At 40.6% G+C, this 19,331-nt stretch overlaps 1 protein-coding gene across 7 annotated transcripts in view; it reads right to left on the bottom strand.

The window, feature by feature from the left end:
- Window positions 1-19,331, bottom strand: part of GHR (growth hormone receptor) — a 278,998-nt gene that overhangs the window by 109,740 nt on the left and 149,927 nt on the right. The gene's annotated exons all lie outside the window — the stretch shown is intronic.

Here is a 19,331-nt window from a genome sequence, read left to right as displayed (position 1 = left end):
TACATCATTTATGTCTTTCACAAGTGTAGTTTTCCAGAAGCTAGAGGACATGATGAAGTCATCACTCTAATGGCTATGTTCTAACATTTCTCAGTTTTAATTTCGAATACAGTAAATATCAATATAACTCCTATAAATAAAAGCTCTTTGGTGTCTTCAATAATTTGGAATATATAAAGGGGCCCTCTGACACAAAAATGGGACCTTCTGTTCCACTACATTGGTTACTTACCAAGTATGTATAGAAAAATGTTAAAAATTTACAGTATGTGTGCTTTATTGTTACTAAAGTGAGCATTCTAAAGGGATTCTACAGTTGGCATTGCTACCTCTGTGGCTAGGAGGAAAATGTCAGCTTTATCTAAACTGAGCCCTAGTCATGACATTATTTTTGTTTCTTTTCCTCTTTTTCTATTTTAAAGTTTTTGTTTAATTCCAGTAATTCATACATCACCCAGTGCTCATCCATCACGACAAGTGCCCTCGTTAATCCCCATCACCTATTTCACCCATCCCCTATCCACCTCTCCTCTGATAACCATCAATTTGTTCTCTATAGTTAAAAGTCTGTTTCTTGGTTTGTCTTTTTCCCTTTGTTTGCTTGTTTTGTTTATTAAATTCCACCTATGAGTGAAATTATGGAATTTGTCTCTGACTTATTTTGCTTAGCATTATACTCTCTAGCTCCTAGCTCCCTAGCTCCATCCATGTCACTGCAAATGGCAAGATTTCATTCTTTTTCTTAAGTCTGTTTATTTATTTTGGCAGAAAGAAACAGAAAGAGAGAGAGGGAGGGAGGGAGAGAGAGAGACAGTGCACAAGCAGGGGAAGGGCAGAGAGAGAATTTCAAGCAGGCTCTGCACTGTCAACATGAAGCCCAATGCAGGGCTCCAGCTCATGAGCCCTGAGATCACGCCCGAGCCAAAATCAAGAGTTGGATGCTTAACTGACTGAACCACCCAGGTGTCCCAAGATTTCATTCTTTTTTATGGTTGAGTAATATTCAATTGTAATATATATACATATACACCACACTGTCCTTATCCATTCATCAATCAATGGATCCTTGGGCTGCTTCTATATCTTGGCTGATGTAAATAATGCTGCTATACATATAGGGGTACATGTATCCCTTTGAATTAGCATTTTTGTGTTCTTTGGGTAAATACCCAGTAGTGCGATTGCTGGATCATAGAGTAGTTCTCTTTTTAACCGAGGGACCTCCATCCCGTTTTCCACAGTGGCTGCACCAGTTTGCATTCCTACCAACAGTATAGGAGGGTTCCCCCTTTTCCACAGCCTCACCAATACATGTTGTTTCTTGTGTTGTTGATTTTAACCATCCTGACAGGTATGAGGTGTTATCTCAGTGTAATTTTGATTCACATTTCCCTGATGATAAGTCATGATGAACATTTTTTCATGTGTCTGCTGGCCATCTGTATGTCTTCTTTGGAGAACTGTCTGTTCATGTGACCATGACATTATTCTAATGACATATAAAATGCAGTCTTAAGATTTTCAGGAAAATGAAAATAGGCATGTAAGAACTATAACAAATGATGAAAGGTTTAGGGTTATTTAATCCCGAACTGATTCCTCTCAGCTAAGGACTGCATTCATCTATGTGGGAGAGAGGAAACCCAGAGAAGGGAGCTATTTGGATCCACAAATCCACATCACTTTCAAGGACCGTCTAGCAATTCAGTAGATAAAGATACAACCACGACAAAGAAGAGCTATAGAAGTTGGCAGTAAATGGGGATCACATTTGAAAGTTTGGGAACTTCTGATTTAGAAGACAGGAAGGCTAATGTGATAGCATACACAAAGATATAAGATATTTTCATGAGCAAAATGCTGACAAAATTCTGGCCATGCAAATAAGTTCCCCATTCACAAAGAACCATTTAGGTTAAATACATAGTAAAACTCTGATGGCAAGGGTTTCCAATAGAAATAGTGCATTGGGGATTGTAAGGGATTTTTTTTCATGTTCTAAGGATGATTCAGGTACAATCTCGGATGGTGACTGGGAGGAGGGAAGCTGAACTAGACTATTCTAAGTATGTTTATTGCCCTGTGCCCTTTTCAACCTTCAACTTCAAAATACTCTGCCTAAGAAGCCAGCAGCTGAATTCCCAATTAGGAAGATCCGTCACTATTTCAAAGCCTCAAGAATGGTTAATAGCCTATTCAATTCAAAAGAGGAAACAGGGTTTGGATCAAGTATCTGAAATCACTGGCTATTTCCAGCGAAGGGGATTCCCCCACAAGTGGAAAATGTGTATGATGTGCTCTTGGAGCCTCACTTCAAATTCCAGGCCCAGGCACTACATTCCAGAGCACTGCCTCCAGAGATACCTTCAGCAGGGCCACTCGTTTCATGGCCCACTAAATACAAATGGGCCACCTTGGGAGGTGGCTCTACCAGTGTAAAGTCTGGGATCCAGTTAGGGAAGCAAGAGTGAAGTGACGATGGCTCACACTTCTTCAGCTGCCCAGCGCTATATGTACATATATGTATATAGATCTAGAATGTTCACCAACTCAGCTGAATGTTTTTGCAAAAATAGTTTGTTTATGCAAAAATAGTTACTTTGACATCCATATTCATAGATAAGAGCTTCTAAGAGACAGCTTCCCTTGGCTTAATCTCCCATATCCCAAGGAAAACATAGAAAGCACAATAAAACAAAAATTAAACTACACTGACTCATTAAATAAGCATTTGTTAATTGTCTACACAAAACATTTTGCTAGATGCTGTGTAGACCTACGAGATACGGTACCTGACACAAGGCATTTGTATCCAAGGAAACGATAACAGGGAATCACACAGCTGACAATTTAAATCCAATATTGATTTCTATAAATGCTTTTTACAGTGTCTACTGTTTTGTAATAATGAACAATGCTTGCACAATTAGCTAGCATTTTAATAAGAATGATGCTCTGAACTCCATGCTTCTAAACGACAAATTTATAACAGAACTTTGAGGGTAGAGGCCAGGTTTTCCACTGCAAACTGCTTGGCCTTCATGGAAAATTTTAAATCATTTCCCTCTTATCATTGCCTTCTCGAGGGCAACTATTACCCTTATTAACCAGACTAAGGTATCTGTCTCCCTTTATAAGTTGGCATTACTTTGAATCTGATTAACAGAAACTTTCTGAAGTTTTAGAAATGTATAGGTAAGGCTGTCAAAGAGCATCTTCAATTCAGCTGGAGACTTGGTTTAACAACCTGAATTAAAATGGTAGCCCCTCCTCCCCCAAAAGCCTTCTCTTTTATTTTCACTGACCTCAATGAATTTTGGCAAAGGTGTGGAGATAAATGTTTTCTAAGACATGACTGAACTCTACATCTTAAAAAAAGAAAATAATGGGAAGTTGGATTAGGCATTTACCCAGAGAGTACAACCTGAGCAGCTAAGGAAAGAATCCCTTGGCTCCCCAAACTGTCCATACCAACTGGTGCAGGAAAACAGAAACTTCAACATTAGAGATTTATTCATTTGGATGAATCATGGTCCCCTATCAAAATGCTCATACCCCTTAGTTATCACATTCAGAATACTTGGCAAGTTATACCTCAGCATAAGTCATTTTATCTGGTTCTTTCCACGGGCCATCAGTTTGGGGCACAGGTAAATAGGTTTGGAGGTAAGGCGAAGGTCTGGACCTCTTTCAGGAGGGCAGGCCTGGTTAGGGATGGCAAAGGAATGCCTTGGCAGCAAAGGGCAGTGGGAAGGTGCTGAGTCGAGCAGGCACGGGGAGGATAGGAGACAGGAGAGAGGGAGCCTCAGAGAGAGAGGTGTGAAGGCCTTTAGATGATGAAAACCACTGTGCCAATGGCACAGTTCTCCCTGGGTGGCAAGTTCGGTGCAACAGTCCTTGAGGTGATTTGCCCACCCCTGGGGAAGATGGTGGACACCGAGGGATAGCAGGAAATACCAGGTCTCATTCCTCATCTTCCCTCCCTTCAGCTGCAGCTATGAAAACGTCTAACTCGCAGTAAAAGTGAAGCAGTTCAAAAAGCAAAGATCCTACCCTCTGGTTCTGAACAAGAAAACTAGCCTGAGAAATGACAGAACGAGGGCCCGGAGAGCCGTTCGCCTCACATGGGGTCAAAAGTTCACTTCACGAACCAGGCCGCTGCCACTGCTTTGACCTAATGTGGAAAGCGTCTGCCCTGTTTCTGGGCCTTCTAAGTGCTGTCAACAGCCCGCACAGCTCCTACAGACAGCCCCTGACAGTGTTACAGCTGTTTCCTCGCCTGCCAAAGCCGCTTCAACTTGCAGGGCTCCCTGCATTCTTTTAAATCAGGGCTGGAAGCTATAGCTAACGGTAGATGATTCAGCTCAAGTGTTTTTCATTTTGATGGCAGAACTGTATATTTGCCTAATGTGGAATGCTTCGACACAGAGTCCCCTTTGAGCCACTGTGAGGTGGGTGGCCAACAGGGAGTTCTCTTCTGCTCAGCTTTTACTGTGCTGAACTGAAAAACAAGTTGCTAGGCTTACATCAGGGAAATCGACCATGGTCCCAGCAACGCACGCGTGCGTGTGCACACACACACACACACACACACACACACACACACACAGCAGTATTAAGAAATCCAACATGGAAGGCCAGGAGTCTTTCATTGCTGTACAACTCGTGAGCAGCTCTGTGAGTTCTAGGTACACTCGTACTATGTTTCTGATGCTGCAAATCTGTAAGTTACCCATTGGAATGTCAGTAACACGCGCTTACTGTCATGAGTAACAGCTTCTTAATATCAAAATTGCCTGTTTTAGATGCTGGTTTATAGTCACATTTCCCACAGTAGAATTCAAGCAGCAAAAATCCAGGGATAATTCTATAACAGAAACTTTTTAACATTCTGTAGTCGGTTTGCAATCCAAGCATGTGGCAAAACCTGATGAACTGTGTTTGCTTTTAGGGAGACAGTAGCTCTTGAATACTGAACGGATTCGTGTTTCCATTTCCTTGACCACATCTCTAGGATGTAGTCTCTAGGATGCTGCCAACACAGCAGTCCTCCTATACTAAACACCAGCCTTATTAACTTTCCCCACAAAAACGCTTCTTCCTTTCTGATTTTCATTTTATGTCTCTTTAAATAGTTACAGATAGACTTTTCTGGAATCTGTCTTTTTATTATTTTGAAACATTATATGTCGAAGTAGAAGCTGGCTAGAGCTTATTTCTTTGGTTGGTTGTGTGTTCGGGACAGAAAAGCATATCGATATGTGGACTGGTCCAGCTGTTGTGGAGGGTGGAGAGTGAGTCCTCCTAACTCATTTTCACTTCTCGTTTTGACTCCCTCATCATCCTAGTTTCACTGGAAAGGATGTCAGGCATGAAGGATGCTCACAATAAATATTTATGAATGAATGAAAGAAAGAAAGAAAGAAAGAAAGAAAGAAAGAAAGAAAGAAAGAAAGAATAAAAGAATAATTGGCCAGTGTTGCCTTTCCCTTCCCCATCTTCCCAATGACCTCCTGTTGACTCCTAAGGTCCCAGAGCCATTCACACATGTTTTCCCCTCTAGCTGTTCCTCTCTGGCTCTGATTTTCTCACCACCATTCCTCTCTACCTAAACTTAATGGTCTTGAGTTTTACTGGGTCTTGCCAAGTAATGGCACCAAATCTGATGATTTGCCATATTTAGTTTGTAATTTTGAAACTTGTAACTTATTCCAAGAATAGTAACTCAAAGCAATTGTCTCCACCTTAAATTAAACCTCATGCATGGGTAGCTTCTCAGTTCTCTCACATGTAGCGCAAATGACCTTTAAATATTTAGGATGCACTGAAAGAATGAAAAAAAAAACCTATACAAGCACATGCAGGTGCAAGTGAGAGTGCACACACACACACACACACACACACACACACAAAGAAGAAAGAGATACTACAGACTACTCTTTTAGGATGATGCAATAATCAATAGTTCCAAACTTTTACACTTAAATGCTACAACTATACGCTGAGATACATTTTGCCTCATCTCACAAAACTCTAAATATGAAAAAGAAAAGACAACTCTGAGAAGAAAGGGAAGGCAAAGGGAAACTGCTAAAGAGTTTTCTTCTTAGTCAAGGGTAATAACAGGAAGACTGAAGAGTACAGAATAAATGTGGTTAACAAAACTGAAGTCTAAAGTCAATGGACAATAAACACGATCTCAAGCTAATAATGAATTCAAACATTTGAGATCAGTTGAGACCCACCCAAGATCCGGGAAATATTAAATGGATCAGTAAACTACTCGTTATTGCTGAGGATTTTTGGAGGACAAAAACAGGAGATATCACAATGTATGAATAGGTTTAAAAGGTTGATTCTTGGGGCACCTGGGTGGCTCAGTCGGTTGAGCGTCCGACTTCGGCTCAGGTCATGATCTCACAGTCTGTGGGTTCGAGCCCCGCATCAGGCTCTGTGCTGTCCGCTTGCTCAGAGCCTGGAGCCTGCTTCAGATTCTGTGTGTCCTCTCTCTGCCCCTCCCCTGCTCACGCTTTGTCTCACTCTGTTTCTCAAAAATAAATAAATGTAAAAGGTTGATTCTTAAAGCTATACCCTTAATCTCAATCTCCCCCAACCTTCTAGAATGAATTATTAGATGGTTTCTGAGTACCTAGAAAAGAAACAATAGGTCACTTGATGTCAAGATGGATTCACCAAGAACAAATCATTATAGGAAATGTACGTCATTTCCTTTCATGGAAAGAATTATCTGACTGTTGTTAGGCGAGTGTTGCTCATCTAATGTTTCTCAATTTCACTGAGACAGGTGGTGTAGTCTCTCATATGTTGTGAGTGACATATATTACTGTGACCTGAATAACTATAAAGATAAGTGAATTCACTGGTAGTTAAACAAAAGACCCAAGAAAGTTATTAGAGAATCCTGAACAGCCTGGGGCACAATCCTCAAGGGCAGGTTACAATGTTTTGAATTTGGTTTTGTATAAAAGCTTTGGTAGAGGACCAAAAGAAAAAAAGGAATGCTTATGGATTTATCAAATCCAAGGATGAAAGAAAACTGGTAATGTTGTCATGGAGGAAAAAGATCTCATTAGATTCCACTAATGGACTAAAGTGAACTAAAATTCTCCAAAATTAATTTGGAGATGTAAAGTCCTGAGTCTGAATTTGAAATTCTCCTGCAAAAGTAGAGGGCACTCCTTACCACCATGTACCATGGCCTGCCCTCCAGCTGGCAGTCTGTGTTACCAGAGAAGCTTCCCTGACACCCCTAGACACTGCATCAATATGATCAGACACTGGGCATCATTTTGATTTTGAAGATGAGATTCAAGGAAGACCGGAAATTATTATAATGTTAAACAATGCACACTTGAACTCTGACAATCTTAGTCTCCCTGACTCACACCTCTCTGGCAACGACAGAAATCCTGGCAAGGATAAAAGACAAGTTCAAGATTGGCCCTGAGCCAATGGATTGCTCTTCCTGGGAGATTATAACTCACAGTCAGGGGCAGATGGGTAACCACAAAGTGTGATGGATATGGATGTGGGCTAGGGTGGGAAAAAGAGGCAATGGGAGACAACTCCAGGGGAGGGCACGCTGCCCCATTTGTCTAAGCTCATGATCTTGTTCTTTAGTTAGTTGTGGTTTCCGTGTGCCATGGAAGAAGTCTGTGAGAGCAAGTCAAGTCTCTGTTTCTTTAAAAGAAACAGCAGCAAAAGCTATCCCCTAAAGTTCATATTCCCATCTGAAAGAGAAGGGAGCCAAACTTTTGCCACTAAACAGGAAGACCAGGCAGTTGTGTTTGCACAAGGTTCCCAGGGAGGAAGGAGGAGGGATCTGGACTAGTGATAAGATCACAGCTCCCAGCCTGAGTGGCTTTCCCTGACCCTTTCTTTGGTCTTGGGAGTTCTGGACCAGAATTCAGATCCCTTCTGGCTTTGACAAGGGAAAAATAAAACCAAAAACAGAAAGGGGAAAAGAAAAAGAAAACTTTCCCAAGTTAATGATCTCCTTTCCCCCTCATTCCTTCTGTCTTTAGTCCATCCATCCCCTGCCATGATTTGGAGGAGAAAAAACTATTTCAGTAAGATCCCTAAATATTCCCACCTCTGCAACATCCCAGCCTTACAGACCATCCTCAGGAAAGCACAACACCTTCATGGGGTTTGTTTCTGGCTTTTGTTTTGTATTCATTTGTTCTCAAATTACACATGTTTTCCAACGTATTCCAAATAAAAGAAATCTTGTTTAAAAATTTGGCTTACTAGACTTAAAAATAAGCCCAGGCAGAGTTCATTTCATCCACAAGATCCATTTTTTTAATGTGCACTCACCTTGAGGTTCAGTGTTAGAAATGGTGAGACTGACCTCAAGTATCAGACAACAGCTCAATATTTTGCCCCTCTACCCTTTTCCCTTTCCATGTTATTTATAAACCATTTCTCCAACAAACTGATCTGCTGTCCCCAGTGCCACGTGTTTGGGCTTTTTTTAGTCATACATTTTGCACCTTCATTCAGCTTTGGCCATAGTCCCAGGCCTCTGGCTCAGATGTGCTTCATGGCCTGGCAAGAAGGGCCCTTTGAGGTCATTGAGGCCTTGGTAAGGAGGGGTGAAGATCAGCGAGTCTGGAAAGACACACTAAAGACACTGAAGGCCAGAGGGACAAGTTGCTCTTAGATTTTGACTTCCGTTATGTTTCCATGCAAACTGCAGCAACTCAGGCCAAAGGTTGGTGAAGACAAGGGAGCTTTGCATAGTAAATTCTCCTAAAAGCACACATGACATTCTTTTCACCTTCATCCTGTAGATCCCTGAGTCCAACTGTCCTCCTCTGTCACTGAGACAACTTCCATGTACCCATATGAAGAGGTCCAGCCATCGAAAAGTTAAGCCCATTTCTTAAGAAGTAAGCTTTCTGATGTCACAAAGCCCATCACTACTGGACACAGCCCCTTCAGCTGACAGGTATACTTGCCTATCAGAAAGCCTGGCACCCTCCAAAGTTTGCACCTCTTCTTTTCTTCTAAACATTTTGCCAAAAATTCTTAAGTTGTGTGGAAGAGAGATAGGAGGCAGAGGTGGATTGGGAGGTAAGCCAAGTGGGAGCAGAGAAGGCAAAGGGGGAGGAAGAAAGGATCCCAGCAGACTGAATGACTTCTGGGCTCTCTTTAGTTTTATAACAATAATAGCTTATATCTATTGAACGTTTATGTGCCAGGTAGGCTTGAAAGTTCTTTACATGTATCAACTTATTTACTCCTCGTCATAACCCTGTATGCTAGGTGCTATTATCCCCTTTTACATGAGGTAACTGAGGCACAAAGAGGTGAAAGTGGTAGAAACAGGATTCAAATCCAGTCTGTTCTCTGCATCACTCTGCTTTATCGCCTCCATGTTACATGGACGCCTGTAATACTGGGCAGGTGAACATTCCAGGTTTAGACAACGTTCTCTCTCTTTCAGCCTTACTAACTCTGTCCCTCCTTCTTTTTTTCCTCCAAGTTTGCTACAAAGATTACATTGGTACATTTATTTAGTATTTTATTCATCGGAAAAATGGAGAGATGGTTATTTCTTGGAATCCTGAAACTTCAAAGGGTCAAAATTTGGGGGAAAGAGTTTTTTTTTAATTTTGATTGTAAACAGGTAAGCTGTGAGAACAGTAATAAACTGAAAAAGTGTGCAGCAAAAGGGGGCAGGAGGGTGCGTGGCTATAATTCTTATACACTGCAAGCTTGCCAGTGCTTAGCCATAGGAAGGAAGCACAGGAAGTTGTAAGGAACATTCCAGGATTGGGGCTGGATAATGACAGACTGCCAGGAACTCAGCCTTCATCTATCAAGTCAGATGTACTCTGCACCTGAAAACTTGAGATCACACACACATAAAATGAAATTAAAAACAAGATGTCATTTACATAGACATTTTTGTTTTATGAAAGGTATAATCTAGGATTTCTTTTAACTATGCTATGCCAGGGTAGTGCTTATCTGTAGGCTGTTTAGGAACTAGAAGAATCATGAGAGAAAACCAGATTGAAGGAATTCTCTCATTGGAGTACCTGTCAGAAAGGAAGGCAAGCATCATTCATGCAAGCCAATGGAAAAACAAGATCCAACCAACAGAGACTTAATTTTGATTAACATGGTTTTCATGTAACTATTCAGTGGCTTCAACTGTTGTACAAATCAAGGTGCAGCTCACAGGCCAGAGAAGCCAAAGGAATCTTTTGGATAAGACTATTTAATTGAGCCATATATGTAATGTTGTCCTGGGTTTACAAGAGCAACTGAGGCTCACATTTTATTTACCTCACCAAGGTAGCAAAGTTTAAAAATGGCGGGAGGGTGGTACCTGGGTGGCTCAATCAGTTAAGCGTCTGACTCTAGATTTTGGCTTAGGTCATGATCTCACGGTCATGCATGAGATCAAGCGCCCAGTCAGGCTCTGCACTGAGTGAGGAGACTACTTGGGATTCTCTCTCTCCTTCTCTCTCTGCCCCTCCCCTGCTTGCTCATTTTCTCTCTCTCTCTCTTTCTGACTCTCTCCCCCCCACCCCCTCTCTCAAAAATAAATAAATAAACATTTAAAAATGATAGGAGGTCAGGAACTGGAATCCAGATCCTAAGTACTATTGTTTCCAGTGGGTCTAGAATTCACAACAAATTCTCTTATGTACATAGATATGTATTGTCTTTTCTATCATTACAGGGAAAAAAGGCATCCAGGTGAGTGTGAGTGTGTGTGTGTGTGTGTGTGTGTGTGTTTGCGTGTGTGTATGTGTATACACATCCCAGTAAAGAAATTAAATAGGCACATCCCAGTAAAGAAATTAAATAGACACATCCCAGTAAAGAAATTAAATATTTCAATAATAATGATCACATATAATGGTAAGAAAAACATCAGCCAAATGAAATCTTGTATTGTTTATGTTCCTTAAGAAAAAAATTATATGGCTAAAAAAATCACTTACCAAGATATTAACAATCAAGGATAAAAGAAGAATGAAAAACCGCAAAAGGGGTACACTCATGCTGGTATATCAGTCATGAAGGATCTTGTGGGGGATGAGATACACATACACACACACACACACACACACACACACACACACACACACACACAGTTTATATCAGTGCTTGGCCTAAGAGTTCCGATCTATCTGCTGGTTAATATAGATAACTACTTAGTTTCATCAAAGCCTGCAGGATATGTGGCCTCTACCCTGTGATAGCCAGTCTCAGCTTTGCAACGGCACTGTGGCTTCTGCTGTTCTCGCCTCCTACCCAAACTTCCCCACCTGTTCCTCTGCTAAACAATTCTGGATGCAAGAGTATTAAAAGTGAGGTATGGGGATTGTGCGGAGATACGCTGATGATTAAACATTCATTAAAGTAAAGTTGAATGATTTTACTATGAGTATAGTACCAGGAGACTTAATTTCATTTCCCATGAAAGTTATAATTTATTATTCAGAAGACTAAACAATCACTTCACGGGGGTAGCATAGCACATTAAAGGAACCCACAAGGGCTTGCCATCAGCCACACCTGAGTTCTAGTTCTGGCTTTGCCCCTTGCTGAGTGACGTACCACAGTCTTCTCAAACTCTCTTGACCTCAGTGTCTCGTGGGTAAAAGAGAGCTACTTCAGGTATCTCACAGGATCTCAAAGGGATGCAAGGTGAACACATTGCTGCCTAAGTGTCCATTACACTGTAAATGCTGAATTCGCATCAGTACCTCTTATCTGGTGACTGGAGGCTTCTAAACTGTAAGGATTAAAAAAAATACTTTCTTTCCTTGCAAGATTTGAGAAACTCAAAGATTAGGGGAGGTAGGGATGAACCACCTTCTTTGGCAAGAGGTGGAATTCGGATAAATGACAGAAGAAAGAACTGGGGAGAAAGAGGCAAAAATATCCCAAGGATAATCTTTTCCTGGTAGATTTCTGAAACCTGGAAAAAACCCATAAAGAGATGCAGGGGTCTTCATAAAGCACTGCTCTCAATGTAAGTTGTGTGTCAACAGTGTCCAAACAGCTTGAGGCTATCCTAATGATTTCTCTCATAGCTGTGGTCTGTGGACACCCCTGAGGGGACTGCGTTGACTCCCTGTGAGCTCACCTGTTTAGACTGGTCAACCCCTGGTGCTCGCATTTAAATATTTTGCTGCTTGTCAGCATCTCCACTAGAGGGCAGCAGGTGGAAAGAAGAGGATGTCAACATGGATTATTAATGTAGACACTTGGCAATAATAGCTGTCAAGGTGGGGTGCCAAGCACTAGGGGTACAAGGGGACAAGTTAATGGAGTGGAAAAGATGAGAGCCTGGGTAATTATTGGTTTTCCGTTTCTAAGTGAAGCCATGGGTAGCAGGAGAAGGAGTTCGGCATTAGTAGGAGGTTGGAGCAAGGTTTCCCAAACCCATAATTTTTAGATTCATGTTCAAAGTTTTCCTAGAACAAACACAAACATATAACATTAAAATAAATTTCAAATCACTCTAGATCTTCTGCATTAGAATCTCTAGGTATAAAGTTTATGAATCTGTATTTTTCAAAAACTTCCCAACTTATTCTGAGTAATAGCCACGATCGGTTCCCTAAGGATGTCGGAGGTCCCTTCCAACTCTCAGAAGACTAATTTCACTAACAACAAATATGCCTAAAGCAACCTTGAAAATAATGGTAACTTGTGTATCCCTCTAGTAACCTGTTTTTAGAGACAAAAGGGGCATAAGTAACTGAAATTGCTAGTGTGGACCACCATTTACAGTTTTCAGAGTGCTATTACAGACACATTCTTCCTCAACCTTTTAATCCTCACAACAAGACTGTAAATAAAAAGATTTTAAAACCCCGCTTACAGTTAGGGAAACCAAGTTCTAGCTAGGCTGCCTTATGGTGGTAAATCTAGAAACAGTGCCTGTTGACTACAGTTCATTCTGTTCCATCAGAGTGCTGTGCCTTTTCAGTTCTGTTCTTGACCTGGATTTACCATCTTTTCATCAAATGATTTAGTGGAACTCTAAGAACGATGGCCAAGTCTAAGTTATATTCAGAAGAGAAATGGAGACAGTCTTAAGAGAAAGCTGGGATGGCAAGGCCAATAGACCATCTCTAACTGTGTCTTCCGGAGCTCTAGGAAACAGAAAGAAGTGAACAGTGACAATATGTGAGCGAGAAAGATGGCTGAGGGTACATGAATCAGAGCCCATGCTTCTGTGGTTGGCCTGCCACATGAAAGAGCAGAGTGATTTCATAGAGGCCTTATCTCAATCTAATTCATACATTTCAAAATCTTTCTGCTACTGACCTTTCTGTCAAGAGGGTGCCATTCTGCATGCACCTAAAGACATTTCCAAATTTTCAATGTTTCAAAATAGATTTTCAAGTGGATTCCACCAACTAGGTCACTTGCTCTCAAAGCGATCTATGGAAGAATGCACAATGGAGCAGGAGTTTGCATGTTGGCCCCACTCCTGCCAGTAACTGCTGGAATCTTGGGGAAGTCACTTAACCCTTTTGGGTCTGGGCTTCCTCTCCAATAACCAGACAGAGGGCTGGTGCTGCAGATTCCAGACAGACCATGAGAATAAGTTTAGTGTCAAATGATTTTAGATTGGTGTCTAACATTTAAAACCAAGGAGATTCATACAAAATATTGATGGCCAACCTTGGGGAACACTCCAACAAGGAACAAATGAAATGGCTTCCTATGGCCCCTTCCAACGTATTAGACAATTATTTTTTACTATTACAGTCTTTCATCTGCCTCACCCACCCACATACCCTCTGCAAACACCTCCTCTCCCCCTCCCCCCCCCCTCCTCACACACCTCCTGTGAAGGAAAGCCCCAGGACAGTACGAGTTTTTAACTTCCTTGTTCACTGAGGCACTCCAATGGTGCCTGGCACCTAGTTGGTGCTCAAAAAATATTTGTCGAATGAATTCATGGTAACTTTGTGAAAAGTATAGTTTTTGTTTTCAAATGAGGGAAGCTAAAGACAATCCACTCAATCCAGAAATAAGACACGAATATATCTAATAAATTCCCGATTTATCACAATACAGACTTTGTTTTCGTGGGCCGCTAGATAAGGACTATCAGTATATATTTATTTATGCCTATATGGTGTGTTTCTCATACATATAGTCAAATTGAGACTAAAAAATAACAATGGTGAAGTCACAAGGATTCTGAATATACTATAAGATCCACCTGTCAGCTGTTTGTTTCACTTGTAATGCTTAAAGAAACAGCACGGCATGGTTATTCTAAAGGCATGTGACAGTTCAGTATGTGGAATGTTCCATAGTAGTGTAAACTTAAATATGAAGATTGATTTCTCTGGCGGTAAAAGGCAGGTCTTAAGACTGATGAAATTTAATCTCACACCAATTATATTAATTTCAACAGCTGGCTTTGCAGTTACCACACTCTCCCATGCTTCTTTTAATAAATGCTCATGGATGTCTTCCTGTTCGCTCCACCAGCCTTTAATTCTCAGAGCGGTAGAGGGAGAAGTGACAGGAAGCATTTGCTGGAAGCAGTCGGATGTGACAGTGCATTCATGAGGATTTGTTAGCTGATGTTTAAGTCACTGCGCTCCTCATAAACAAGCATGAGTGACAGGCTTTAAGGGTAATCTTCCAAAACAAATGTGACTCATGACCATTAGTACAGCACATGCTACAGTTAACAACTCCTGTTCTATCTAACCTACGAGTACCTCTGGAGCATGGAATAGGCAGAATCACAGGAAAAGTTTAAAGGGGGAAAGAAGTTGCAGCCTTTATCGCAAATGTGGCTGCACCAGGCACACCAGCCCTTAGATGGACTTTCCTCGTCAGTGACTATTTTATTTAGAACACCGTAGAAATTTGGAAATTCTGGTACTTTCAGGATGGTTAACCCAATCTCCTTGGTACAGAATTATTTCTGTCGAAATATACAATGTCAGATTTAGCGTTTCAAACGGGTGTTTATGTTGCTAAGAATGTTTGTTTTTGAATCAATAGACCTAAAATTATAAGCTTCCTGGTGTTCCTTGCGAGTGTTTCTGACATTTGTGCCCTCCTTAAGGAAAGCTGGGTTGGAGTTTGGGGCTTTATAATTTTTATTTGATTGTTTGATATGGTTTGCTATCATTTAGCAAGTATGAAAAAAAAAAGATGGGAAAATAACAGGTGTCTGTAACCATTTCAATTCTTAAGTTGCTCATTAAGATTTCATACCACTTTATGAGTAGGCCTAAAAATGATAATACCTTAATCTGTGTTGCATACTGACTGTTGGCAGGCACCTTAAATACTTCTAGCAACACTGCACAAATTTATGACATTATATGAAAAAGAATTAGTCCATCTGTAATTACTATCACAGAGCTTCAGCTGTAGAGTCCAACTAGTTTTCTACGGTTTGGGTCAAAGGCAGGCCTTTCTTTCCTGGGACTCCCACAATATTTTGTGCACGTTATATATACACATTCATTTTGGAGGTCTCCGTGATCTTTTTCTTCTAACCTCTTTGCTTACTTGGCAAACCCTAAAGCCTCTAAGTTTATTTATTGGTTTCCAGCACCTGCCCACCCCCCAAATCTTAGATGAATGAACGTATGAATCAGTGAAAAGGTAAGAGATGTACTGTAACCAAACATGTAAATATTTTATTTTTAAAAGTACTTAAACACGCTTTCTGTAATTTGACTCCCACAACAATCCTGGCACTATCCGTTCAACAAGCAATCACCAGATCTGGACCAGTGGTTCTCAATGGGTGTCCATTTGCCCACCCCCAGGGAATGCTTAGCAATGTCTGGAAATGTTTTGGTTGTTACAACTGAGGGTAGGAATGCAGCGCCTACCACCTACTGGGCAGAGGTCAAGAATGCTGCTAAACATGCTACAATGCATAGGACACCTCCCACCACAAAAAAAAAATCACCTGGCTTACAATATCAATAGGCCAAGTTTGAGAAACCCTCATCTAGGCCCTCCATCTCTGAAAACTAGTATAACTCTATGTTCTGTGAGCTCCTGTCCAACAATATTTTTCTGATTAAGTATATCCTGTAAGAAATTACTCAGTAGTATCATATCAAACGACCTCTTGCACTCAATCATCTTCCTCAAAACATAGAAACAACTAACCTTGCATGGGAATAGCAAGTTCATGGTTAGATTCCTAATTGCGGGGTCAGGATAAATGTTTGGTTTGCTAACTCTGTTCTTTTAGAAAAGACAAATGGGTGTAGTTAGTACCTGGATACCTCCATGCATCTCAATAGGAATGAATTCAGAACATTCACCAGTTCAGCTGTTTCTTATGATTAGAGCTCCTAGGAGGATAGCTAGAGAGGCCTAGGTGGATTTAAATATCAGCTGTTAAAAAAAACCTTCAGAGTCAAAATGCTGGCAAGTGAATTCCATGTTTTGCATTTGAGAAAACCATACCTGAGTGAGTGGGAGGGAGCAGGAAGTGATGGAGCTAGAGAGAACTAGAGAGAGAGAAAGCCCTTTTGTTTGTCACAACTGAGTATCTTTCTATAACTTCCAACAATGATTCCCTGACTTAGTGGGTGTAGTGAACAACATATCTGGATCCTTTATAACTCAATCTCCAGCAATAAATTATAGTTTTAGTAAGCATCAATTCCAGCAATGCAGAAGAGCATAAATCAGGGGGAACAGAGGAGTCTTAGAGATCACATTACTCAGATTTTCTACCTATTTTTAATTTTCTGGATTATTTATTCACACAAAACATACCTGGAAACCTACTCTGTAAAATCAAAGTGTTAGCATATGAAGCTGTGTTTGAACAAGAATAGGGCACCAGAGTCCTTGGCAAGTTAGCTCCATACTCCCACATCTTAACCCCAGCCCTCTCTGACCTATTAATTCATCCTACTTTGGGATAATTATAATTGGCATGGAGTACTTTTTGTTTGAATGTTTATTTTTGAAAGAGACAGAGAGAGAGAGAGAGAGAGAGAGAGATTGGTAGACAGAGAAGGAGACAGAGGATCCAATGCAGGCTCTGCACTGACAGCAGAGAGCCCAATACAGGCCTTGAACTCAAGAGCCGTGAGATCATGACCTGAGCCAAAGTAAGACACTTAACTGACTGAGCCACCCAGGCCCTGGCATGGAATATCAACCTAATTGCCCCCGTTATCCTTTTTAAAAAAAGTTTGTTTATAGAACATGAGTCGGTGGGGCAGAGAGAGACAGAGAGAGAGAGAGAATCCCTAGCAGGTTCCACATTGTCAGCATTGAGACCAATGCGGGGCTCAAACCCAAGAACCAGAGATCGTGACCTGAGCTGAAGCCAAGAGTCAGACATTTAACCGAATGACCCTCCCAGGTGCCCCTGTTCTCCTTTGGAACTAAAGAGGAGATTAGCCTTTATTGAAAACCTAACTCTTCCAGGTAACTATGCCACCTACTGAACATGCTATCTCATTTAATTCTCATGGAAAATTTTATGAGCAAGGAGTATTACCTTTATGTTTTAAGATGAGAAATGGAAGTGCTGAGAAGATCATTTGCTTAGATTGACAGAATTGATACAGGTTGAGCTGAAATTCATACATGCATATGTTTGGTTCCCAAAGTCTATTTTTATGGTATAATATTTTACCACACTATATAAACAGATTTGGTTACAGCCCTCCTCAAGATGATACACTTTAAAAGCAAATATCTTGTCACTGCCCCTTCATTACCCTCAGACTAAACATCACTAGTTCCTTCCACATGATTTCAAGGATCTTCACCAATAAGTCTGTTTTGTACTGGTTTGTCAATATCCTTCTTAAATCTTGATGTCTGCAGCTCACCAGATTATTCTAGATATGTTGTGGCCATTGCAGAGTCAAGACTGGTAATTTCCTTGTTCTGGACTCTCTATTTCTAATTAAAGCAGCTCCTTGGCAGCCACATCATAACAGGTTAGTTACACTGTACTTGCAATGAACTCAATAACCAAGTCTTTCACAAAGGACTTGCTGTAAGCCAGGAATCTCACTGCCTTTATTTGTGAAGTTAATTTTTTTAAACCTGGACAAAGGACTTTACATTTATCCCCATCAAAACTTATCTTGGTGGTTTTGGCTCCCAACTGTAGGCTGTTGAGATACTCTGGATCCTATGTCTGTCCTATAGCACGTTAGTTATCTTTATTTAGCTTTGCATCATCTGCAAATTTGATTAGCCTGTCTTCCTTGTCTGCACTCTAGGACACTTATTTAAAAAAAAAAAAAAAAGTCCAGAAGAAGAAGGCCTATCACAAAGGACCTAAGATAGGGCTTGGCAGGAGGGAATCTGTTCCACAGTACCACAACCATGTCTAAGAAATTATAGAAAAAATAGTTTTCGAGTTGAAAGGGACAGATTAGACATTTTTTCTCTGAAAGTTTTATTAACAGGCAACTGAATTTAGAGAAATTAAGAACTTTTGCACATAACCGTAGCGCTGATTTACTGATGGAACTAGATTCATAAGCAGGGTTGCTGATTGTTAACTTTTTTTTTTTCTATCACACCATTAGATGGGATCACTAATGGCCAAGAAGACATCTCAAATTTGTTTCAAATAGTTTCTTGACACAATTTTCTTTTCTGACAACTTGCCCCTTTCTCCTAAAACAGCAACACAAAAAGAAATTCCAGTGAACCGAAGACTCTTGTTCTTATAAGCTTGGTTTCACTCTCACTGACTTATATGGACAAATCCTATCAGAAAAAAAAAATGGCATAAGAACAATGCTCACCCGACATAAGTCCTATATGCAAAATAGGGTCTATTAATCCTATGAAAGGTAAAACTTTGGGTAAAGAAGTGTAGATTTAGAAGCAGGCAAAAGAATATGGCATAAAAGTGTCTGTTGTGCGTAGCATAACTCTATAGACCTGTTAGGAGAGAGAGGAGACTGCTTCCCTTTACTTTGATAGCTTCTGGATTCATAAAAAATATGTGAATGATACAGAAGAGAAAACCCAGAGTTGATTTCATAAGCAGTCCTTGTACCTCCCTACAACAATGGGGGTAAAGCCTTGTGGGTAAAGGACTGGACAGCAGGAGACGGCTGTTCAGTGACCCAGGAGGTACTTTTCATGGAGTTTTTTTCCAAAGGGTAAGAGGTGGTTCCTGTCCCCATAAACTTTGGCTATTGATTTAGCTTCAGGAGGAGATGCCCAGTTGCTTTGAGAAAATTACCCATACCTCATCAGAAGCTTTATATGTATATCTGATAATTTATACATATAATTTATACCAGAAGTTATATATTATATTAATTATATTATATTAACTA

Source organism: Neofelis nebulosa, chromosome 1 (genome assembly GCF_028018385.1).
Source record: "Neofelis nebulosa isolate mNeoNeb1 chromosome 1, mNeoNeb1.pri, whole genome shotgun sequence".
NCBI classification, from domain to species: domain Eukaryota; kingdom Metazoa; phylum Chordata; class Mammalia; order Carnivora; family Felidae; genus Neofelis; species Neofelis nebulosa.
This window is presented reverse-complemented; position numbering and strand designations above follow the sequence as displayed.